The following is a 27,580-nucleotide window of genomic DNA, read 5'->3' on the forward strand; positions in this document are numbered from 1 at the left end:
CCGAATCATTGAAGTTAAGTTTTTCTTGAATTGGCATGGACATTGTAGGACCCCGGGAAACATCGAAGTTAAGGAACAAGTACATACTTGTAATAGTATATTATGCCATATGATATCTAGAAGCCTTTCCCCTTAGAGCCAACACCACGCAGCAGATCCAGAAACACCTACTCACCTTTTTTTGAGAGTAGGGTTTCCCAAGGAAATCCTAATGGATCAGGGCTCTACATTCATGGGTAAACTCATTGGGGAAGTGAAATAACTATTACATATTACAACCTTAAGAACCTCAGTGAACCATCCGCAGAAAAATAGCCTTGTAAAAGGGTTTAATAAGACCCTGAAAATTATGTTACGGAAGCTAGTGGAACAAGGCGGACGGAATTAGGATCAGATGGTACCTTGGGCTTTATTTACTGTGAGAAAGACCCCCCAGGCTTCTACAGGATTCTGCCCATTTGAATTACTTACAGACGGGAGCCCTGTGATATCCTGGATATGTTGAAAGAGCCCTGGGAGGAAAACGAGGAAGCCCCAATCCCACTCTCCCAAACCACCCACCATCTTAAAGAACACATGGCTGTAGTTAGATCGCTAGTCTAAACCCACATGGCCAAGGCACAAGAACAGCAGAAAACCTTATACAATCAAAATGTCACATTAAGATCTATCTCGGTAGGACACAAGGTGCCAGTGCTATTACCAACCTCTGAGAATAAACTAATATCCAAATGGTGTGGGCCTTATGAGGTGCAGGACAGGATCATGTAACTACAAAATTTCCCAACCAGACCACCAAGTGAAAACACAGGTATACCATATCAACCTTTTAAAAAAATGGAAGGAAAACCCTACAGAGTCCACTACCATCATGCTATCATGTATATTACCTGATGACTCTGATAGAAAGGTACTTATCCCTCCTGAAGCTAGTAATAACCAGAAATAAGATGTTTATAAACTACTACTACTATATTACTACTACTACTACTCCAATGTCCTGATGTATTCATAGAGGAGCCAGGGAGTGTCAAAGGAATATACCATTATATCCTCACCCCTGAGGGCAGAGTGGTACACCTAAAACCTTATAGAGTACCAGAGGCAAGGAAAGCAACCATCATGCAGGAGGTCAAGTAGATGTTTGAGGCTAATATTATTGAGCCATCTAATAGCCCTTGTCCTCCCCCATCGTATTAGTGGCCAAACCCAATGGGAGTTGGAGATTTTCTATTGACTTCAGGAAAGGCAATGCCATATCTACCTTTGATGCCTACCAGATACCCCATATTGATGATTTCATTGATCAACTTGGCAACACTGTCTATCTCTCTACCATAGACCTTACAAAAGGCTATTGGCAGGTTCCTTTGTATGGTCCTGATAAATAGAAATCTGTCATTGAAAAACCCGTAGGTCGGTTCCACTTTAAAGTCCTCCCATTTGGACTACATGGGCCCTCGCAACATTCCAATGGTTGATGGATAAGATCTTACAACCCAAATTGTTTCAACACAACAGGATCTGGGAAGATCATGTCCATCAGCTCTATACAGTTATGAGAGTCTCGAGAACAGCAGGGCTAACAGCTAATCCTAAGAAGTGTAAATTGGCTTAATCCACAGTAAAGTAACTAGGATTCTTTGTGGGGAATGGCACTGTACAGCTGCAACAGGAAAAGATTAAACTACTCCTAGACACCCCCACACCAAGAATAAAGAAAGATCTTAGGTCTATTTTAAGACTGATCGGCTATTATCTCCGGTTCATCCCCAATTTTTTGAGTAAAACCGCTACACTCACTGAGAAGTTAAACAATGCAGAACTCCAGAAGTTCAGGTGGCATGAAGAAGATCAGAAATGTTATACAACTCTGAAAGAAACCCTCTGTCTGACCCCCATATTAAAAGTAGCCGATTTCTCAAAAGATTTCATCCTTCAAACGGATGCATCTCTAGCGGGACAAGGGGCTGTCTTTTCCCAAGACCATGACAGCCTAGAACATCCAACGCTCTACATAAGTAGAAAGCTATTCCCAAGAGAGAAAAACTACCCGATTAGAGAACTAGAGGCCCTTGTCATCAAATGGATTTATTTTCTACCTAAAATACTATCTATTGGGGCCGAAATTCAGGCTAATCATGGAACATACCCCTCTAGTGTGGATTAGCTAATGGAAGGAGATAAATCTAATAGTTATGTGGTGGTTTTTGGATCTTCAAGCATACTGTTTCACTGTAGAACACCAGGTGTCGTGATCAAGGAAATGTTGACTTCCTTTCTCGGTTCCCCTGTGAAACTTCAAGATCCAACCCAAGAAGAGTCATTGAGGACTCTGAGGGTGTCCTCACTTCTTTCCCCAATATATCCTCCCCCCCAGGTGGCCAAGGCAAGGCCGTCGCTATCGGCTCCTGACCCTGGGGATGGATATGCAAGTGAGGATCACCTGGGTGGAGGAGACTTGGGGAGTGGAGATGTGGCACCCCTTGGTGAGACACATTATCCACTTTCACCATGAATCTAATGTGCCCCAAGCCTTTATAGGCTGTTGTCAATCCCTTTCCTTTTTTTTCTCAAGTCATTCCCCAATAGACACCAATTTGGTACTGGGACGAGGAGGAGACCAACCAGAGAAATACATCCTCTCTTTATTAACACACACATACACAAACCCCAGTTATGTATTGGGATGAGGAGGAGGCCTGCAAGAGCAATGCAGGACTCCCAAATCATCAATGAGCAGGAGTCCTGCATTGCTCTTGCCTACCTATCAACCTGGCGGGATGTTTAAAAGCAGGACCACAGAATGCTAGACAGAGCAGACCTCTCCTGGAAAGCGGCATGGCGATGGAGTGCTCAAGACCCCCTGGAAGATGCAGAGTGTATGCAGCAGGAAGCAAGGCTGAAGGAAGCTGGAGGCCGGTGGCAGACCGTGAATAGGGAACTGGCGTCCCCAGGCAAAGCTGGAAAGTCAGGCCCAAGCTGCTAGAGATGCATCAGAGGCATGAGCGAAGCCACGGATAGCAGCTGGGGAGATAAAGTGAGGAGCTGCACGAGAGAGAGAAACAGCTTGTGACGGCTGGAAGCCTCGTTGGTACGGTGTAAGCTCCGACCGGTGAATCAACTGAGGAAGGGGTACACACGGACAGCAGGCAAACACGCAAATCATTTAATGAATGTCGATGTGAATGAGAGTAAGTCTATTTTTTAATACCAATCCAAATGAAAATGAAAGTAAGCACTTTTTAGCACTTTTTTTAATACCACTCTGATTGAAAGGAAGTTTGTGGAACTTCCTGATATAAGGAACAGTTTAATTTGAGAAAGCAAGCATTGGAATGGACAAAGTATACATCCTACCAAAAGGGATGACAGCATCAGAAACGAGGTCTATGGCACAGTCTTCAGGGTTGTAGGGTTCTGGTCTCAGAGTTTATGGACACTTGTGGTATTCCTGAGGGACACAAGACTAGTCCAGTTGGGAAACAGTGGTAACCGTGTGTTTGCAGTAGAAGCTGGTTCGACCTCCTGAGTGACATGCAAACAATGTTGTAGACAAAACTCTGAGTCCATATGAAGAATCTTCTTAGACCAGTCTATGGTAGAGTTATGTCTTCTTAACCAAGGTATCTCTAATATGATAGGGAAATGGGCAGCTCTGCTAAGATCAAACGTGATAGATTCTTGGTGATTAGACAAAAGTAAGGACAATGGGCCTCATTACAACCTTGGCGGAGGAAAATGGTGCTATTAGCACCATGGTCCATGCCGCTAAGGTTGCAATTCCGCCATGGTGGATGGCGGAATTACCGCCCCATTCCAAGGTGAGTGGGGCGGTAATTCCCCATTCACCAATGGCCCCTTCCCCATTCCCATTTTTGCTCCATAGGGCATAATGGGAATGGGGAAAGGCGATAATTACGGCACCGTAAATTACGGTGCCGTAATTATCGCCAAGGTCCCTTTGCGGCATGGATTTTAATGCCTGCAAAAAGCAGGTGTTAAACAGCCATCCCGCAAAGGGAACCTTGTAATCAGGCGTTAAGGGTCGGCGCCGTTTACGGCGCCGTAAACCCCTTAACGCCTGAGTCGGAATGAGGCCCAATGTGTCCGTCTGTTCAGTGAAGGATCCAGAACTAAGAGTTTGTCCGTCAACTCCTTCAACAGGCTGGTGAACCATCTTGGGGCTTCAAGGAACCGAGTGGTTCTTAGCCCAAGAATCATCCATGAACAAACCTGCAGCTCTGTAGTCTAATAGGGCTAACACTTCAAAGGTTTGATCATCCAAAATGGTTAATTTTGTATGAAGAACAAGTAAACAACAATTCTAGGATCCAGTGTTAGTGATCTGTAAGCTTTGGGAACACACTTCAAAACTCCCATCCGTGGTTCTATCTAGGATAGGTGTCTGGCGTTTCCCTCTTGTCTAGGAGGAACAACTGGACAATTTCACAACATGTGTCCTTGGGAACCGTAGAATAATCAAAGACACAGATCCATGCTTCTTTTGCATTCTCCAGCAGTCAATGGGCTGCGTGCAGTGCCAATTTGCATAGGTTCCTCTTCAGCTAACTTATCAGCATATGTTAATGGGACAGGAGGTCGAGCAGGATAATTATGGGATCTCCTTTCATTCCTTCTTTCAGAAATAAGGTATTCCAATTGAAGAGCCATTGCTATTAACTTGTTGAGGGTTCCAGGCCTGGGCATTCTAGCCAACTCATCCTTGACTTCATCGCTAAGGCCTCTTCTGTGGATAGCGTATTGTGCGGGTTCCGCCCATCCAGATTCTGCAGCTGTTCTCCAGAACAAAGTGATGTATGCCAAGACATCAAAAGAACTTTGACACATTTCTAGAAGGGTTTCATGAGCAGTATAGGTAACTTCAGTTCTTTCAAACATCTCTCTCATCACAGCCAGAAAGTCATTGTAATGTGAACGAAGAGTGCTGTCGGATGTGACCAGAGTAGCCCAAGCAAGGGCGTTTCCAACAAGGTTTCAAATGATAACCGAGCTGAAGAAAATTAGCTTGAACGTAAAATGAAGAGTGCATACGTCCAGATATTCCCTTAATTTCTTTGGTCAGACATCATATTTACCAATGGTAAGTCCTCACAAAGGGGATCAACAGGGGGTTGTTCGCTTGTTTCCAACATTTGACAGAGAGTAACATTTCGGCTTTCGAGTTCTGGATTTAGGCAGTAAGATTCTGGAGAGCATTAATCACATCTTGTATCTGAGCCATGTCGGAAAGGTTATACATATGGCCTTTCAAGCTCTCACACTCATCGCTTTCCAAATGGGTAGGTACCTTGACAGAAGGCTTTTCAAAAGTCTTCATCCCTTTCTTTCTCAAGTACAGGCGATCAGAGTATAAGTAGGGACTATCCCATCCAGTCACCATCTTGCTAGCCTGAATAGATATACAGTAAGAGCAAGGTGGAGTTTAGGAGGAAAACCACATTTCGAGGGGAAAAGCAAGCAGCATAAAAATGCCTCCTTAGCATTCAGGATGGTAAACACAGTTTGAGATTCCAGCAGGATGATAGTTAATCCAAAATAGATGGGTTGAGGCAATGGAAATAGGAATTTCGAGTAATTGAAGAAAGCATAGCAATGAGGACAGAATGAGCAGTTATAACCAAAAGGGAGGGAGCTGTACAGGTTAGTATTAGCCTCGGGACCCTTCTGTATGCAGGCCTAGCCCCCGTTCCTTAAGAAGGACTCGGACACAGGTCTGCTTTGTATGGGATTCCGGCGGCTTCTGCCGATCACAGCACCGCCCCAAGTCCCACCGGGCTGGAGTCCACAACCAGCTTGGACTCCTTTTTTGGATCAAAAAAAGCTGTCGTCTCATCAACCGTAAGGGTGGCCTTGATGGTGTCAAAAGCTGTTTGCTCCACAGCCAACCGGGTCCAGGTGATGTCCTTCTTCGTGAGGGCCCTGAGGGGTTCCAAAAGGGATGCCAGGTTTTTGATGAACCTCCCACAATAATTCACCATCCCTAGGAAGCTCTGCACCTCCGAGGGATTGTCCAGTGGACTTGCATCCCGTATGTCCTTCACCTTCTTTGGGTCCGGTGAGATCCCCCGGAGTGGAAAATGAACCTGAAGAATTCAATACTCCTCTTCAGGAACTCACTTTTTTCCTGATGCAACATCAGACCCAGATCGCAGATCCTCTCCAGCACCTTGTCCAGCCTGACCAGGTGCTCTGTTTCCGACACTGCATACACAAGGATGTCATCGCTCAGGTCAATGACATCCTCCAGTCCAGCAAGGGCATGCCTAATGACGTTCTAGAAGACCTTCGCGGCTGAGGAGATGCCAAAACTCAACCATTTATACTTGAAGGTGGTAATATATCGGTAGTCCGGGTGCAACTCACACTGGTGGTACACCGAACGCAGCTCAAGTTTCGAGAATACTTTGGCATCCTGCAGCTCTCCTACCACATCGTCTAGTGTTGGGGTCAAGCGGTGTTCCCTCTTGATGGCCAGGTTAGGCAGCCTCATGTCCACGCAAATGCGTACAGCCCCTGGCTGCTTCGGCTTGGCCACCACAACGATGGGCGACACCCATGGTGTAGGGCCGTCGACCTTCTCAATAATGTCTAAATCCACAAGATTTTGAAGCTCCTGCTCCACTTGTCCTGATAGGTGGAAAGGTATGCGCATGTGCTTCAGTGCCATGGGCGCACTGACTCATCTATGTGTAATTTGACTGGTTCCCCTTTTAGCTTACCAACTCCTTGAAAGAGGTCCGCAAATTGATTGGTAATGTTGTGGATGTCAGCCTTGTACACCAAGAGCGCTAAATGCACGATGCCAAGCGCCTCGGATGCGGCGCAGCTTAGAAGTGTTTGGGGGCTGAAGTTGGTCACAAAGAATTTTGCCTTGATAGAGTGGTTGGCGTGAGTGACAGATGCTGTAAACACTCCTTGGATTGGAAGAGGATAATCGCCACCAAATTAGTAGATCTTCAGCCAGTGCTGGTGGTTCCGGCAGTGCCTCATAGTGCTGTGTCACCATCAGACAGACTGACGCACCTGTGTCAATTAACACCGGGGTAGAAGTGTCACAAATGTCCACCACTGTCTGCCAGTTCATAGGACTTGCCTATGTCGAGGATTTGTGCCAGCGTGAGTCCAGGTTCCCGGAGAACCTGTTGCTGCAGCTTCCCCGAGCTACAACCTTGGAAGAGCCGGTTCCGGACCATCACCTCCTCATCCTCCCACTGGAACGTGCTGGCCAGGTGTCGCAGTCTCCCACAGAAATGATCTAGCGACTCATGCTACTGTTTCCTCTCGCTAGACATCACAAAGCGATTGAAGTCTTGGTTGGCCAGGGGTACGAAATGTTCCCTGAGGGCGTCCTTCACAGCCTGGTAGGTGACATCCGTTGAGTTCAGCGACTGAAGAAAGCACAGCAACAAGGACAGAATGAGCAGTTATAACCAAAAGGGAGGGAGCTGTTACAGGTTAGTATTAGCCCCGGACCCCTCTGTATGCAGGCCCAGTTCCCCATACCTTAAGAAGGACTCGGACACGGGTCTGCTCTGTACGGGATCCCGGACGGCCCATTTATTCAACACGCATGCGCAAAGGCCAATGCGGCCGTTGCGCATACGTACAAATACACGTGATTCGATAACAATAAGGGGATTCAAAGGTATCCAGAGTGGGAAGCAGAAAGGACAATGAAAAACGGGCAAGAACACAGGAAAAACATGGTGAGCGTTACCCCAGGCCATCCTTTCCAGAGGGTTGTAATACGCTGAGCCAACCCGGAAACTGTACTAAGTACAGTGACCGCAGTGCTAGGGCGCCATTTTAGAGACAACTAGACCGCTGCGCGCAGTAACGAGAAATATGACAGGAACTCTACAAGGTTTCCACTTCCGCCAATGGTGCCACAGTGACCAGCTGGGACTTGTGACATTTATTTATTTGGTTTTCACAGAGCACAACACACAGGAGGAGATTCACCTGAGGGCACGTAGGTAGAAAAGGGAAACAAGTTGGAGTGAGAGTAAAGCAGAGAATTAACAGAAAGCAAAATGTACACTTAAATATTCATGGCGAGTAGAAGAAATAGGGATCGAATTGTCCTGATTCACTGCATAGTTTGTGTCGTCCTGCGGCAATTTCCTAGTATGCAAAGCAGATTTTGTACTGGTGGATGGACACTGTCCAGCTGGGAAAAGGTAGTGTGTCACTGGTGTGGCGATTGTAAATTGGACAATGAAGCGTCCAAAAAATAGCAAATATTTTGTAAAGTGCTTCAATTAGGTCAACAAATACGTGGCTTTACTAGCAAACCTGGTGGCTTCGTTTTAAAGGAGATAAAGATAGCATAGGCAAAGGCGATTTCTACCATCACATTATACAGCATTGAGGTAAAACCTTCCATCTGAAAGAAGTGGTTAAACTGTGTGGAGGGTCGACTCTGACGATCTGCATTAGGGTTTCCCTAAATGTTTTCCAGTAAGTGAGTTTGAAATTCGGCCTGATGTTGTTGTACACATAAGCAATGATACGTTAGGGAATGTTATATTTGTATATGTACAAAGCTAAAGATAACACCTGCTTAGGGCCTGATTCATGGAATTTTTAGCATGGTGCAAAGTGACATTGCACTGACAACAAACACCCTGATTCACAGAGCGGTGCAAAGTGTATTTTTGCAGTGCAAAGTGACATTGCGCCAGTTCAAAGTCAGTGCAAAGTCACTTGTGTGTACAAACATGTGATTTCAGTGTTACGTATTTCAGTAAAACATGTTCACTATTTTTTTTCTTCTTTATTTGTGTTTTGAAGCCCAACATGTTTACATAACAAAAATTATTAGGAAAACTGAAGAAATTCTTTCACAATTATTAAAAATAACATAGGTGAATAAAAAATACATGAGTAATTAATCAATACAACTATTCTTTTACATTTTGTTTAGATACTTCAACCTTTTTTGGCTTATAGTCCTTTCAAGGCCGATTCTACTGTGCTCGGATCTGCACTCCAAATGACTTTATTGTGGCTGAAACAATAATGTCTAGATATTTTTCCTCATATGCTGTCACTTGTAATTCGTGCGACTCCTGCACCAGATGTGATACGATAGACTCTTAGTTATTTAAATCATGAATGGTTTCATTTTTCATGTATTATTTTCATACATTCCCGTCATCTAAGTTTACATGAAAACACTTTTATTCTCCCCTCTGCTTCTGCGTCCCTTCTGTCAAAAATGTCTGTCATTTCTCGAGGTTGCACTGATTCTGCCCGAGAGGAAAGCCTTGAAATTATATTTTGTTTAGATACTTCAACCTTTTTTTGGTTTATAGTCCTTTCAAGGGCGATTCTACTGTGCCAATGATATTCTTTGTGCTCGGATCTGCACTGCAAATGACTTTATTGTGGCAGAAGGGACGCAGAAGCAGAGGGGAGAATAAAAGTGTTTTCATGTAAACTTAGATGGCTGGAATGTATGAAAATAATACATGAAAAATAGAACCATTCATGATTCAAATAACTAAGAGTCTATTGTATCACATCTGGTGCAGGAGCCGCACAAATTACAAGTGACAACATATGAGGAAAAATATTCTTTTACATTTGTTAAACATTTTAAAATATGTGTTCTAAAATAAAGAAAATAGAGTGAATAAGCAGAAAGCATACTGAGAAAAGAAACATACCGAAAGCGGAAAGGGATAGTAGACTTTACTGAAGAATATAGAAACAGCAGCTCAAACTATGCCGCTCTAAGCTCAACCAGTTTACAGGGACGTCATTTCACCAAAATGCCTGGGGTAGCGGAAGTGACATCACACGACCCTTGCCCCCGGATGACATCACAGGAAGTGATGTCATGTGACCCCAACCCGAAGTGATATCACGGGAAGCGATGGATCACGGCCTTTCACCAGTTGACAAAACAGGAAGTGGCATCACATAGCATTGTACACTACAAAAAATATGGTTACGATATCACTATAATGTGATGTACATTTCATACAAGAATGGATCGCCAGGTATCGTTAGAATCAGTGTGTAGAGGCCCATATTGCCAAAGTACTCTGAATGCAAGCAGGCGTCCATGACCAACTGATAATGATGTGTTATTATATAGCACTTACGCTTAAGCGCTTTATATAGAGAAAATATACACCCAATATCACCCAACTTGTGTTTCTACTCATTTATCGACCTCAGAAGGATGAAAGGCTGATTTGAGGCATTTAAGAGCAGACTAAATCAGTAACTCACCCCCTGAAGTATGCCTGAAATAAACCTTTAATGAGTCTAGCAATTATTGTATAGAATTCCAGAAAGGCACATTTGGTATTCCTATTATTTCTTATTTAAGGTCAGTGGTGAAAGTGTTAGACTTGTGGCATTCCTGATCTTATTTTTCTTATTTTTATTTAAAGGGCCTGAACAAGAAAGCCAGCCACTCCGGAAGTAAAGAGCCACATGGTGCTGGCCACAGCCCAGGAGCTTGCATTACAAAAAAAATATATATATATATTTTTTTTTAGAGGTCGCAAGGGAGACCTCAGAGGTCGCAGTTGCGACCTCTGGCGACACATAAATGACATCCCTGCCAGTTTATGGGTTTTTTCTTCCCTTTCCACCTTTCCTAATTTCTCCAAGATTTTGTATAGGAGATTGTACAGTGCTAGTATAAGACTCTGTGCTTGTAAACCCATTAATCTCACTCACAGGGCCTCACACCCTTGGGATGTATCTAGATATCTTAACCTTTCTTCCCTTAAGGCATCACAGCCCATAACCAGATATTTTGTGGTTTCTTTAAGCTCAATGGTGCCACATAGTGTACAGCTTCTTTTTCTGTACCCCCTTTCCAATTTCCCACTCTCTCAAGCGGGGGCATTTGATTTAATCACAATCAGAGATATAATAATCTCCTTCTTGGACACGGGAAGATAAGCAGATATTTTGGGATCTATTCCCTTTAATACACCAGTTTCGAGTATTCCTTATTCAGGCTATAATTAGCCAGTTGTTCTGATGTTTTCCCCCAGTCATAATGAAACAGCTTTCTCTTTGCTTTGGCTTGATCGATTACCAACTCCTCGCTTGATGAACCTATTTTGCTTAGTAGTTGGCTCATCTCAAGCTTCATTGTACTGATTGAGGTTCCTGAGGCATGTGTTTGTACTTCGCCCCATTTTCCATACAGGGAGTCCAAGGGAGGATTTAGGAGTTTTGCAAAGTTCATTACTTTCCTCCATGTTGCCCTGGTGGCAAGAGAGAACAACTGAAGTTTATGCCTTATCAATGCATATGGTACTGATTTTGCCAACCTCAAGGTCTCTTTCCAGAGTTTGCTTTGGATTTTATTTAGATGTTTCCTAAGCCGTTTAGATTAATATTCAGCCCATATAATATTGTCAACTCCACTTGTTCTTTTTATGACTCCGGGCCCCTCAATTTAACTATATTGATTCCCTACAACATCCCTCCCCGTTCGTGAGCAGAAGCACACATGATTGCACAGAAGTTCAATTTATCAACAAAATAGAAAAAAATTTAATCAATTTAAATGTACACAGTTTGTGTATATCTTTTTTATGTCTTTACTAGAATGCAAACCTAATAATGGCTTTTCATAATCAGCATACACTTCATTACAACAACCAATACACAACCATTGAGAGCAGTTCCTTTCAAATGTACCCTTACCCATTCACAGCGTGCCTTCACAGTTACGTCTAACTGTACCTATATAATATTCAGCGTTTGTGTCTTCTCCAGTAGGTTTTTAATTGTGATGTGACCCATAGTGAAGTAAGTTGGTAAATAATGAGAAGGTGATTGCCTGTTAGGTAGAGGTTCCAAATCACATCCCCCTCGAGGGTTGACCCATGTAGTATCTCTAACAGCAGCAAATACCGCCTTCTAAGGTTGTAGGTTGCCCTATAATGCCATAATATATGTTTGGCTGTTTCACTCTCCATGGTCCTGTATAGTCTACACTTATGCTCCTCTCTTGGTCATGACCTTCTGGCCCTGATAGACTCCAGCAAATTGAATTTTACTCTCAAGTATTCCTAGCTTTTAAAAATTCCTAGCTTTTAAATATAATGTGGCTTGTCCCAAGGGAATTCAAGAGATCACATAATTTTGGCTGCTGGATTTATAAGCGAGGTCCACCCAGTTTTGTTCTCGATCAAGGGAAAGTACTCTCTCTTTTAAAAGTGCTTCCTTGTGGTGCTACCTATGTCCAGGTTTAACCTTTGAAACCATGTAGATCTAGCTGCCATGTTCCATGAGGAAGTTATATTTTTCGCAAGGCTCATCACTTTATTGGCCTCTAAATTAAGGAAATCAAGTAGCGACTGATCCTCTATCTTTTTTAGTTTTCAGCAGTACATAGTGCACTGATATTGGTATAGTACCAGTGATGTAACCAGGTGATGTAACCAGGGAATTACTTCAGTTAAATGACCCTTCTAGACATGTGCAAAGTGAGATATCATTGACCTCCTAGGAGTGAGGGATATCGCAACACACAGATATTCTATCAAATCTAAAGTCTCCAGAAGCACTTATGCCTCTGAAATATGTATCAATTTCTCAGGATGTCTAGTCAATGTATACACTCCTGCACCCTCAGTACTTTTGCAAATAAATACAAGGCCTGTGTTTTATTCTATACTCCTCTATTGTATTGTTCCCCTCAGGATTATTTCACTTAACATCATACATTGAGTTTCTTTTTTCTGTGTCACAGACAGATGGTCGGCCTCTTGAGGAATGTTTAAATGTCCCCCCTCTGGAAAAGGTGGACATCAGTCATCAAGATGGTGTCAGCTTCCCTGCACATTCTTGCTCCCATCTTTCTCTAGTTGGGCTTGTCTGCAGTCTTTCCCACTGAAAAAGGCCTGGGATTTGAAATCCAAGTAGGCTTATCTTGCAGTGTACTGCTAGTAATCCAAAAATCAGTCCAAAAGGAAAGCAATCTATTCCATTCTCCTTTCTGTTGTTATCAATTCTCTTTTCTCTGCATTTACCTCTCTAACTGCCACCCAGTCAGTAAGAAGGCAGGTGAGGGAGTGTGTCGCCAGAATCTATGGGCTTGAACATGTATAGAGCAGAAACCACTCCCTTTAGAGGCGTGTATAATTTCTCTAATGTAATTGGTCAATCTATATGATTGCAAAAAAGGTAGCAGGCACTCCTCTCCAGAAAGAACATGGCATGATAACCTGTTCTGAGATGAGAGTTTGCAGCACACGCTTTTTGCTCACTGTACCTTTCACAGATGGGAAATATCCATTTGCATATCAGTCTTTGTCTCGCCCACATGGGCAGTCCAGCACCGAAATGCTATGGCAATTCCTCTCTGAACAAGAGTACCAACAGAAACCCCATACACGTGTTTCAGCCTTGTTGGGCCTTATTAGTGAGGTGAAGCTGTGCCTCTCTGAGCACAGTGAGCAGGGAGTCCACATCTGGTTGCCCCCAGGTAACTTAGGGTGACCAACATCCAAAAAATCTCCTCTTCCCAAACCCCTTGGGATATCACAGGTTTGGGCCCAGGTAGGTGCACCCACACATGTGAGGTACAATTTTTGCTGGTACGTTGTTTCTCATATTTACTATAGTATTTGCCTCAATAAAACTTATCATCCCTGGATCTGAATTTCTGAACTTTCCCCTGTAGATCCTGCCTTGCATGGATACACAGACTACCCTTTATCAAACGAAATCCCTGAATAACCATAGGGTAAGAATGACATCTTCCTCTTTCCTCAATCAAATTAGAGTGTTCAATTTTTCATTATTTGTTTGATCTGCTGTAGACTTAATTACGTTCAGTAGACCCATTACCAATTAATAGACTGTGACATTAGGATGACTCCTATAATAATAAAAACATTTTTTCCAAATATTTTCCATTGCTCTAATGAAAGAAAAATCAATGGGGAATTAAACAATGTGCCTTGTATTAAGCTATTGATGAATACTGGAATTGTATATTCTTGAAATTGATTACTTCTAATTATGAAACATGTTTGACTGTTTCTTTAATTGGATTGAAAAGTCTGAAACTCAATTGGCCCCTGAAGAAGAGAGCACACCTCAAAATGTGTTTGGCAAACGACCCCTATTGTACAAATAAAAATTTAGTGTTTGAAATTATACAATTTGTTCCTACTATTATTCGTTTTTCTCTAAATGTGAGTTATACAAATTATCTTCAAAAGTACTTTTTGTGATGTTATTAATTAAGACCTAATATCTTTGGCTAGCCTTAGATAGTGTGCAGGGGACGGAAGATAAACTTGCATAGCCAATACGTAATAGTAATGCTTTTATGATACAACACAGATGGCACCAAAAACAACTGCAAGCTTAGTAGCTTCACACATGGGAAAGTATCACTTGGCAAGAAAACCTTCACAACAGTACGGATAATGTACCATACAGGTGCCCCAACCACTACAAATCACTATACTAAATACATTAAAAAGAAATGTGGATGGTTTGAATGCAATGATAGTTCCATTACACTGAAGCAGAGATTACCAGCAAATCTTGCAAATGCCTACTTAATATTCCTGAAACCAAAATGTACTCACTGATCTACAAAAGTAGCATAGCCTACTGCCCAATACCCACCAACAGATATGTAACTGCAAATGAAAAATAACCTTCTGCCCTGCGAAACTGGAACAATTTAGCATACACCAACTGGCCCATGCGTACATCAGTTGCGCTGCTATACAGTTTTTTCCCCAATGACCCAATGATTATAGTCACAGAAGCAACAACTGTGGAAAGCACACACTAATATTGTTTCACCCATAGTACTTAAAAAGAAAAGTACTGAGTACGAGGGTATACGAACTGTCCTCAATAACCTATAAAATGACCAACTGTTAGAATAAGGCAACAGTTGTATAACTATGCCCATACCACTGCAATAAATACACAGCTGCATGTAACTGCACCCATAATACTGCAATGGTATTTGGCAATAGTGGAAAATGGAAATCCGCCAACAAGAATGAAGGTTCTTGAAAACATACCCTGCAAAACTGTGAAACTGTAAACAGTTAGAATACACCAACTGGTATCTAACTGCAACCATAATACTGCAATATTACTTCCCATTACTACACAATTTAAAATCCACCAGCAAAAATAAAAGTTCTTCTGAGGAAGCCTTTCAAGACTTATTAAGTATCAACAACCAGAATACACCAACTGGTATCTTAGTACACCCACAGTACTACAATGTTACTTAAAGCAATCAAACTGCTAAAGTCTACCTTCAGCAATCAAACTGCTACAAAGCATACCCGCAACAACTTTCAAACTACCAACAGTTAGAATACGCCAACAGGTAACTAACTGCCCCCACAATACTGCAATATTAGTTCCCAATAGTACAGTACTTAGAAAACACCATCATCAATCAAACAGCATAAACTGATACTGTTAAAAAGATGCAACAGATAAACAGTTAGAATACGCCAACTGATATGTAACTGCAATCATAGCACCACCACTTCCAAAAGGCAAAACACATACACCATTTCGATTCCTTCTACTGCAACAGTGCATATAACAGCAAGACCACATAGATGTGCACATTAAACACTCCGGTAAATACTGCACACTTCAATGAAACAGAGTGTGCCACATAACAGCAAATGAATGTAAAAGGTTTATTTTTTTAAATCCTGCATGGATTGTTTTTTTCCCCACAGACCCAATGATTATGCAAACACAGGAACCGAGCACATTGCACAATACACTTGTTTGAAGCATAGTACTTGTTATGTACTAATTAAGAGGGTCCACAAAGTACATACATGTCTGAAATTGTGTACAATACGACATTATGAAGTACCTTCCCTAACATGTTATGTTTTTTTTATCACAATGAAACAAAGATGTATCCTGCATTTCCACATGCAACAAAGAAAATATGTACCTGCAGTGCCACACTATTCAAATGTGCTATTGCCACTTCAATGGTATTCTGTCACTGAGTTCCAAAATGGAATACAGTGCCTCAACAATATGTACAGTGAGTATACGCTTATTGGTGTCATGCATCTTTGTAATGAGCGAATTGCATTTCTATAGACATGTTTGTGCACTCCATAGGCCAGTGTCACATTCTTGGGTGCATGGCCGTATTATGCTGCAGTGGTTGTGGCCAGCCCCTAGACTCATGGGTGTATGGCCTACGGCCTCTGGCCATGCACCCAAGAACCTAGGGCCTTTCCTCAACCACCGCAGCATAATACGGCCATGCACACAAGAATCTGTTCAAAGCCCATAAACCAAACACATAATCCAGACACCTGAGTCCCTATCCCCTTCTATACACATACAATTACTCTTCTTACAACTAGTGGGCAGACTGTAATGCACCCAAAAGTCTAGGAACAGCCCACAAGCATCACAGCATAATACAGCCATGCACCCAAGACTCTAGGGGCAGGCCACAACCATTGCAGCAAAATCCACCCATGCACCAAAGAATCTTGCCACTGCCCACAACCCACACACACAATACAGCGCCCGAGATACTCTCCCCTTTTGTACACATACTTTTACATTGCTTGGACCCATGGGCAGACTCTACAGCACCCAACAATCTAGGGGGAGGCCACAACCACCACAGCATAATACAGCCAAAAACCCAAGAATCTGGCTAGTGACCACAACTCACACACATAAGGCAAGCGGCTGAGAGCCTGTCCACATACCATTACAATGTTTTACCCAGTGGGCAGACTCTCATACACCCAGGAATCTCGGGGCGGTCCAATAAGGCAGCTGCCACATGCCCTGGTCACTTCTGTACACATACTATTGCAGTACTTCTAGCCAGTGGGAAGACTCTCCGGCCATGCACCCAAGAATCTAGTAGCTGGCCACGACCACCACAGCATAATACAGTCATGCACCCAACCATCTGCCCAGTGGCCACAAACCACACACATAAGCCAGAATCTCAGGGCAGTCCCATAAGGCAGCTGCCACATGCCCTGGCCACCTCTGTACAAATACTTTTCCAGTACTTGAAACTAGTAGGCAGACTCTTGGGTGCAGGCCATGCAACCACAACTCCAGTGACTGGCCACAACCACCACAGCATAATACAGCCAAGCACCCAAGAATATGCCCAGTGGCCACAACCCACACACATAAGCCACCTGCCTAAGGCCCTGTCCACTTCTGTACACATACTATTACAGTACTTGCAACCAGTGGGCAGACTGTTCGGTGCATGGCCTGCGGCCCTGAGTCTAGGGTTTTGCCACAAGCACCACAACATAATGCAGCCTATACAAACATCCTCATATCATCTACATTCCCCTCCCCTACCCTAATGAAGCCTGCCTGCAGTCACCAGATAAGTTGTTCGCCTGAGGCCCTACCTGCAAACTGCTGCGGTATCCGCGGACTGGCGCGGACACAACACAGTCTTCTTCCACCTAAACAAATACATCATATGAACCATATTTCAGTCCCCCACCCTTTCCAGCCCCTCTTCGCAACACCAGATGCCCCAAAACATGTGTTCCAGCCCCGTTTTCCACTGCGCTATCCGTGAATATCCGCGGATACAACATGGCAGCGTTTCAGGAAAATATGACGCACATCACGCTTCCATCCAGCCAATCAGCGGGCATGTTGGATGTCTGTGGACATCACGCGGACCACCAAACCAATCAGAGTCCTGTTCACACAGCGAACAGGGAAATGGGTCCGCAAAGCAGACCCAGATATCACTAATTATTTGCCACCTACATTTTGCCTGTTTTTAAAAAAACTACTAGACGGATTTACACCAAATTTACAAAAGCTCACTTTTGGGGACTAAGCGCCCGCTCTTACTGCACATTTAGTGAAAATCCATCCAGCGGTTTGGGCTGTAGTTTTTTTCCATTGCGTCTAGGAAACAAAAAATGTTTGGGGACCCCCCTATAAATTCCCCCCCCCCCCTTACGAAACCTCTCCAAACTTACCAGGAAAATTCACAGTGGGCCATGTACCTTTTTTGCAAAGTTTGGTAAGGATTCGTATAGCAAAGGTATAAGCTGCCCAAAAAGTGCTCTTCCTATGAGTTGAACAATTTACCCATAACTACACGGCCACTACCGCAGGCTGTGTAATATATATATTACTTAGTTAAAAGGACGTTATGGTTAAGTTGCACTAATAAAAACCTATCAAATTCAGGAAAAAAACTTTATGAAAGGGATGTTATGGTTGCAAGTAAAATAAAAAATTAAAAAGAAATTCACCCGTTATGGTAAACTATACAACTATAACTCACAACCCCGCCATGCACTGCTAACACTAACGCCCAGGACATCAAAGATTACATCACAAATTACATCATCATTAGTTTGCTAAGGAATCTTCAAACAGCTCCAAAGTTACAAGCCACCGAAAAAAGTGCTCTTCCTATGGGTTGAGCATCTTAAACATAACTACACGGCGGTGACCACAGACCATGTCATATATATATATATTATAGGACGGTGATAGCCACCCTATAGTTAAAGTAAGTCAGACTCCCATAGGAACTTCTTAAAATGGTATTATTAATACCTTTTGATTCAAGTAATGGATTTGACGGAAATTTTGACTGGGAAGGTATCAAATAGATTTCTGTGAGTTTGATTGTTTGTTATTGGTTTTTGTTATTGTTTTATTTGTGTAGCTGTCTGTGATAGGTTGTAGTGAAAATGTGTAATCCGTTTTAGAAGTTTTATTTTAATATAGTCCTCTTTTTGTGGTATTCATTTTAGAAAGTATAAAAGCCACCATTTTGTGCAGCATTCTTATTTTGATTGCAGAACCCCAGAGTACAGTATACTGGGTGTGTGGTTGTTGTGGAAGTAACTAGAAGTAAAGATTTAAATATTTCAAAGTTTATTTGGAGAGTTATGTGTCAGGAACATTTTCACTGCTATCAGATGGCATATATGGGCACTATTTTGAGCCTATTTCAGATTAAATGGTCATTTTTTAAAGATGTATTTGCGTACATTTTACTTTAATGCTGCTTAATAAAATGTGTCAGTTATATTTATTACTATTGTCAGATGGTATACTTTGGTACTATTTTTCATATGCTCAGATTTAATTTCAGTTAATAGTTGATGGTTTTCTTTAACTTGAACTAATATGCTGCTTAAATTCAATAGAATTTTTATTAATCTATTTCTTTTTTGTATGCAGCAGGTTTTGGAGGGTATGTGCTGAAAGTGTGTTGAACAAGCGCCTTCCTATAGGGTTCTTCCTTATCATGTGAATGGACATGAACAAGGTGGTGGATGGCAGTTGAGGTTCTCAAACTTTGAGATGGTTTATTGTACAAAAGGTACACTGCACTTTCTGAATGTCCTTCCTACTCTGTTGCTACTTGATCCAAAAATAGTGTGATTTATCAGCAACAGTTTGTTTTCTGAGCATTTGTAATTGTTTTTTGAGTGGTGGTAAAGCAGAAGATACCCACATCATGGGCCTCATTACAAGTTTGCTGGTCCGGAAACAACGGTGCCGCTAAGCTTACTGGCACTGTTGTTTCCGGACAAGCAAACTACGAGTCTACTGGGGGTGCCGTTTCGCCTGCCAGGTCTGACCCTGGTGGGCGGAACGGCACCTGCCAGCAGACTTTGACGGAAGCACTGGCACTATTGCATAGAGTGCCGGTGCTTCCTACCTACACATTCCCAATGAGTCCTATAGGACTCGAAGGGGAATGGGGAGTAACAATTGCCGCTGCCTGACTTACCAGACTGCTGGGGCTGTAATGCCCCGGTTATTCCGGCAAGTCAGGCGGCAGTAATTAATCACAAGTCTGGCAGCAGAGTGCTGGTTTTGACAACACGGCTACGGCCTGTCTGATGATGAATTACTACATAAAAACACCATGGGGGTCATTCCGAGTTTGGAGGCAGCCATGGTGCTATTAGCACCATGGCTGCCTCCAAACCTGGGTCCGGGTACGGTGTCTCTGAATGGGGACTTACCGGGTCATTCCAACCTTGGAGGACCCGGTAAATCCTCATTCAAAAAAACATTCCCCATTCCAATTGAGCCCGAACAGGGCTCAATGGGAATGGGGAAGGTGCTAATAACGGGCCCGCAAATTGCGGCCCCGTTATTTGCTCCCTGGTCCCCTAACAGGACCCGCTAAGGACGTCTGGTCTGACCAGACGTTATCAGCGGGTCCCGCTAGGGAACCTTGGAATAGGGCAGTAAGGGGTTACCAGCACCAGGATCCTTACCGGTGCCGGTAACCCCTTACCGCCCACCTCGGAATGACCCCCATGTTTTTATGCAGTTTCTTTTTTCAATCCACCATGTTTTTTTTCCAATAACCGAATGTTCTTGGCAGTCGTGTAGATCGGGTATAGACAAGATGGGATGAGGTTGGGAGGAAGTGACAGTGGTGGCAGAAGTGGAATTTAATGGTGCACTGCCACTATCTTTTTTTAATCCACCTTGGATTGTTTTTGCCAATGAACCAATGATTACAATGTGTGAAGAGAAAAACAGTGTTACATGCACAACTGTTTTATCTTATATAGTGCATATGATGCACTACATATGCGATATGAGGGTCATAAAAACTTGAGAATTAAATTGTGTTTCATAAAGTCTGTGTGTTCGATAACTAATTATGTTTTTCTTTTTTTACAGATAGAAGGATAATATTGTAGCTTCCCTTTTTTATATATGTAGTTAATCTATTCACAGCTTCTGTACTTTAGGGATTAACTATACTCCCACCTCTATATTCTGATTGACTTAACACATATATGCACTTTTTAAAAAAAGCATAGACCCATAACCGCGGCTACCAGTACATCCAACATGGAGACAGAATTTGTAAGCGCAGGTATACGTGGCAACGACTGGAGGTTGTAGCCATGGGTTCAATGGACCTTACCTGCGGATATTAGTGCCCAATAGGCTGAAAAAGTACGTGTTGTACCTGAAAGAGGCCTTTTTAAAAGCTATCTATTACATAAATATTTATAAACCATATGTGAGCCCCCCCTTTAACTAACAATGTGTAACTGTGGCTATAAAAAGAAAGTTAATGAAAGCTAGCCATGGTTATACTAAAACAATTGGGTATTATTTTATTTTATTTGTGCATTTATATGTGATAAGTAGTCCTTAAGAGGACTGTTTTGGGGTACACTAAATTTAGTATTTTAGCTCATTTGGAGTACTGTTTTGATGTTATGAACACCGCATTTCCTTCATGTAGAAGTGTATGTTGTTGTTTGTAATACATAATTGGTTGTGGTGTCTCATGAATACTGAACTACTTTATTAACATTTCTCCGTGATTTTTCAATTTTACCATTACATCTGGTGGTCCATCTCAATTTTTTTACCTCCGAGTCAGATTGGAAAAGATAAAGATGGTGTGAGGAAAAAGTTCCATTAGTTTTCCGATGTCTTGTTTCATCATTAAAGTAAGGGACACACTTCGTACATTCCCAAAATCCTTGCATTCACAATATATTAATATGACATCTGGCTGCCCCGGTACTTCTCAGACTGAACAATTTTGGAAAAACTTGGAACCAACGCATTCCCTGCAATCCTTTAATTGTAAAATCTCTCAAACCTAGATCCATGTTAATATTCAGAGGGTAATTCATAGAAATTCGCACAAAAGTGGTGCACGCGGCTGGCGCACAGTGTGCCCGTGCGAATGTCTGCACCAGCCGCGTGCGCTAAAATCAATTTCCGCGCACAACGTATTCATGGATTTTCGCATCCAAAACCAGCCGTGGCGCAGCGTGGCGCAGCGACCCTGCAGCAGCACCAGTTACGCCCCCAAGAACACCCTCGCGCAAGGAAAAGCCTCCAAAATCCCCAAATAATCGCAAAGGGCTGCGCTAACCCTGCACCAGTTCCAGGGCTGGCAAACAGCGAACGCCAAGCGGGGAACGTGTATTTCAGTGGTTCGCGGGAAGTTCCACACACGATTGTCCTGTGTACGTGTGCATCAGGGGTGCGTGGGAAGTAACACACGCAAAAGCAGCAGGGTACGTGTATTTCAGGGGTGCGCGGGAAGTATCACACGCAAAAGCAGCAGGGTACGTGTATTTCAGGGGTGCGCGGGAAGTATCACACGCAAAAGCAGCAGGGTACGTGTATCTCAGGGGTGCGCGGGAAGTATCACACGCGATTCCATCAGGGTACGTGTATTCCAGGGGTGCGCGGGAAGTATCACACGCAAAAGCAGCAGGGTACGTGTATGTCAGGGGTGCGCGGGAAGTATCACACGCAATTCCATCAGGGTACGTGTATTCCAGGGGTGCGCGGGAAGTATCACACGCAAAAGCAGCAGGGTACGTGTATTTCAGGGGTGCGCGGGAAGTATCACACGCAATTCCATCAGGTTACGTGTATTCCAGGGGTGCGCGGGAAGTATCACACACGAAATCAGCAGGGTACGTGTATTTCAGGGGTGCGCGGGAAGTATCACACGCGATTCCATCAGGGTACGTGTATTACAGGGGTGTGCGGGGAGCACCACACGTGAATTGCACTTGTGGGTCCTCCCAGGTGTTCCCTCTACACCCTCCACGGCCCCTGCAGGTGGCCCACACCACAGGGGCCTACCCTGCACATGTCCTGCAGGCACCCCATCCACCATGGCCATGCCCCCCAGCCAACCCACATGTCACCTTGCACCCCCAGCCACCAGGGGCAGACTCCGCCAGGCCCCCACTCATGTCTCCCATCACCCCCACCCCCCAGCAGTGCAGGGGCAGCCTCCACCTGGCCCCCACTCATGTCCAACTCATGTCTCACTGCACCCCCACCCCCCAGCCACCAGGGGCAGCCTCCACCAGGCCCCCACACATGTCTCCCTGCACCCCCACCCCCCAGCAGTGCAGGGGCAGCCTCCACCAGGCCCCCACTCATGTCCAACTAATGTCTCCCTGCACCCCCACCCCCCAGCCACCAGGGGCAGCCTCCACCAGGCCCCCACTCATGTCTCCCATCACCCCACCCCCCAGCAGTGCAGGGGCAGCCTCCACCAGGCCCCCACTCATGTCTCCCATCACCCCCACCCCCCAGCAGTGCAGGGGCAGACTCCACCAGGCCCCCACTCATGTCCAACTCATGTCTCCCTGCACCCCCACCCCCCAGCCACCAGGGGCAGTCTCCACCAGGCCCCCACTCATGTCTACCAAAACCCCCACCCCCCAGCAGTGCAGGGGCAGCCTCCACCAGGCCCCCACCCATGTCTACCACCACCCCAACCCCCCAGCAGTGCAGGGGCAGCCTCCACCAGGCCCCCAACCATGTCTACCACCACCCCCACCCCCCAGCAGTGCAGGGGCAGCCTCCACCAGGCCCCCACTCATGTCTCCCATCACCCCCACCCCCCAGCAGTGCAGGGGCAGCCTCCACCAGGCTCCAACACATGTCCCCCTGCACCCCCACCCCCCAGCCACCAGGGGCAGCCTCCACCAGGCCCACACCCATGTCTACCATCACCCCCACCCCCCAGCAGTGCAGGGGCAGCCTCCACCAGGCCCCCACCCATGTCTACCACCACCCCCACCCCCCAGCAGTGCAGGGGCAGCCTCCACCAGGCTCCCACACATGTCCCCCTGCACCCCCACCCCCCAGCCACCAGGGGCAGCCTCCACCAGGCCCCCACTCATGTCTCCCATCACCCCCACCCCCAGCAGTGCAGGGGCAGCCTCCACCAGGCCCCCACCCATGTCTACCACCACCCCCACCCTGCAGCAGTGCAGGGGCAGCCTCCACCAGGCCCCCTCCCATGTCTACCACCACCCCCACCCCCCAGCAGTGCAGGGGCAACCTCCACCAGGCCCCCACTCATGTCCAACTCATGTCTCCCTGCACCCCCACCCCCCAGCCACCAGGGGCAGCCACCACCAGGCCCACACTCATGTCTCCCATCACCCCCAGCCCCCAGCAGTGCAGGGGTAGCCTCCACCAGGCCCCCACCCATGTCTACCACCACCCACACCCCACAGCAGTGCAGGGGCAGCCTCCACCAGGCCCTCACCCATGTCTACCACCCCCCCCACCCACCAGCAGTGCAGGGGCAGCCTCCACCAGGCCCCCGCTCATGTCTCCCATCACCCCCACCCCCCAGCAGTGCAGGGGCAGCCTCCACCAGGCTCCCACACATGTCCCCCTGCACCCCCACCCCCCAGCCACCAGGGGCAGCCTCCACCAGGCCCCCAACCATGTCTACCATCACCCCCACCCCCCAGCAGTGCAGGGGCAGCCTCCACCAGGCCCCCACTCATGTCTCCCATCACCCCCACTCCCAGCAGTGCAGGGGCAGCCTCCACCAGGCCCCCACCCATGTCTACCAACCCCCCACCCCCCAGCAGTGCAGGAGCAGCCTCCACCAGGCCCCCACTCATGTCTCCCACCACCCCACCCCCCAGCAGTGCAGGGGCAGCCTCCACCAGGCCCCCACTCATGTCCAACTCATGTCTCCCTGCACCCCCACCCCCCAGCCACCAGGGGCAGCCTCCACCAGGCCCCCACTCATGTCTACCACCACCCCCACCCCCAGCAGTGCAGGGGCAGCCTCCACCAGGCCCCCACTCATGTCCAACTCATGTCTCCCTGCACCCCCAACCCCAGCCACCAGGGGCAGCCTCCACCAGGCCGCCACTCATGTCTACCACAACCCCCACCCCCCAGCAGTGCAGAGGCAACCTCCACCAGGCCCCCACTCATGTCCAACTCATGTCTCCCTGCAGCCCCACCCCCCAGCCACCAGGAGCAGCCTCCACCAGGCCCCCACTCATGTCTCCCTGCACACCCACCCCCCAGCAGTGCAGGGGCAGCCTCCACCAGGCCCCTACTCATGTCCAACTCATGTCTCCCTGAACCCCCACCCCCCAGCCACCAGGGGCAGCCTCCACCAGGCCCCCACTCATATCTCCCATCACCCCCACCCCCCAGCAGTGCAGGGGCAGCCTCCACCAGGCTCCCACACATGCCCCCTGCACCCTCACCCCCCAGCCAACAGGGGCAGCCTCCACCAGGCCCCCACCCATGCTACCATCACCCCTACTCCCCAGCAGTGCAGGGGCAGCCTCCACCAGTCCCCCATCCATGTCTACCACCACCCCCACCCCCCAGCAGTGCAGGGGCAGCCTCCACCAGGCCCCCACTCATGTCTCCCATCACCCCCACCCCCCAGCAGTGCAGGGGCAGACTCCACCAGGCCCCCACTCATGTCCAACTCATGTCTCCCTGCACCCCCACCCCCCAGCCACCAGGGGCAGTCTCCACCAGGCCCCCACTCATGTCTACCAAAACCCCCACCCCCCAGCAGTGCAGGGGCAGCCTCCACCAGGCCCCCACCCATGTCTACCACCACCCCAACCCCCCAGCAGTGCAGGGGCAGCCTCCACCACCCCCACCCCCCAGCAGTGCAGGGGCAGCCTCCACCAGGCCCCCACTCATGTCTCCCACCACCCCCACCCCCCAGCAGTGCAGGGGCAGCCTCCACCAGGCTCCCACACATGTCCCCCTGCACCCCCACCCCCCAGCCACCAGGGGCAGCCTCCACCAGGCCCCCACCCATGTCTACCATCACCCCCACCCCCCAGCAGTGCAGGGGCAGCATCCACCAGGCCCCCACCCATGTCTACCACCACCCCCACCCCCCAGCAGTGCAGGGGCAGCCTCCACCAGGCTCCCACACATGTCCCCCTGCACCCCCACCCCCCAGCCACCAGGGGCAGCCTCCACCAGGCCCCCACTCATGTCTCCCATCACCCCCACCCCCAGCAGTGCAGGGGCAGCCTCCACCAGGCCCCCACCCATGTCTACCACCACCCCCACCCTGCAGCAGTGCAGGGGCAGCCTCCACCAGGCCCCCTCCCATGTCTACCACCACCCCCACCCCCCAGCAGTGCAGGGACAGCCTCCACCAGGCCCCTTCTCATGTCCAACTCATGTCTCCCTGCACCCCCACCCCCCAGCCACCAGGGGCAGCCTCCACCAGGCCCACACTCATGTCTCCCATCACCCCCACCCCCCAGCAGTGCAGGGGTAGCCTCCACCAGGCCCCCACCCATGTCAACCACCACCCACACCCCACAGCAGTGCAGGGGCAGCCTCCACCAGGCCCCCACCCATGTCTACCACCACCCCCACCCCCCAGCAGTGCAAGGGCAGCCTCCACCAGGCCCCCGCTCATGTCTCCCATCACCCCCACCTCCCAGCAGTGCAGGGGCAGCCTCCACCAGGCTCCCACACATGTCCCCCTGCACCCCCACCCCCCAGCCACCAGGGGCAGCCTCCACCAGGCCCCCAACCATGTCTACCAACCCCCCACCCCCCAGCAGTGCAGGAGCAGCCTCCACCAGGCCCCCACTCATGTCTCCCATCACCCCACCCCCCAGCAGTGCAGGGGCAGCCTCCACCAGGCCCCCACTCATGTCCAACTCATGTCTCCCTGCACCCCCACCCCCCAGCCACCAGGGGCAGCCTCCACCAGGCCCCCACTCATGTCTACCACCACCCCCACTCCCCAGAAGTGCAGGGGCAGCCTCCACCAGGCCCCCACTCATGTCCAACTCATGTCTCCCTGCACCCCCAACCCCAGCCACCAGGGGCAGCCTCCACCAGGCCGCCACTCATGTCTACCACAACCCCCACCCCCCAGCAGTGCAGAGGCAACCTCCACCAGGCCCCCACTCATGTCCAACTCATGTCTCCCTGCAGCCCCACCCCCCAGCCACCAGGAGCAGCCTCCACCAGGCCCCCACTCATGTCTCCCATCACCCCCACCCCCCAGCAGTGCAGGGGCAGCCTCACCAGGCACCCACCCATGTCTACCACCACCCCCACCCCTCAGCAGTGCAGGGGCAGCCTCCACCAGGCCCCCACTCATGTCTCCCTGCACCCCCACCCCCCAGCCACCAGGGGCAGCCTCCACCAGGCCCCCACTCATGTCTCCCTGCACCCCCACCCCCCAGCAGTGCAGGGGCAGCCTCCACCAGGCCCCCACACATGTCCAACTCACGTCTCCCTGCACCCCCACCCCCCAGCCACCAGGGGCAGCCTCCAGCAGGCCCCCACTCATGTCTCCCATCACCCCCACCCCCCAGCCACCAGGGGCAGCCTCCACCAGGCTCCCACACATGTCCCCCTGCACCCCCACCCCCCAGCCACCAGTGGCAGCCTCCACCAGGCCCCCACCCATGTCTACCATCACCCCCACCACCCAGCAGTGCAGGGGCAGCCTCCACCAGGCCCCCACCCATGTCTACCACCACCCCCACCCCCCAGCAGTGCAGGGGCAGCCTCCACCAGGCTCCCACACATGTCTCCCTGCACCCCCACCGCCCAGCCACCAGGGGCAGCCTCCACCAGCCCCCACCCATGTCTACCTTCACCCCCACCCCCCAGCAGTGCAGGGGCAGCCTCCACCAGGCCCCCACTCATGCCCAACTCATGTCTCTCTGCACCCCCAGCCCCAGCCACCAGGGGCAGCCTCCACCAGGCCCCCACACATGTCTCCCATCACCCC

The sequence above is a fragment of the Ambystoma mexicanum genome, chromosome 8, assembly GCF_040938575.1.
Source record: "Ambystoma mexicanum isolate Mex_15411 chromosome 8, UKY_AmexF1_1, whole genome shotgun sequence".
Taxonomy (NCBI): domain Eukaryota; kingdom Metazoa; phylum Chordata; class Amphibia; order Caudata; family Ambystomatidae; genus Ambystoma; species Ambystoma mexicanum.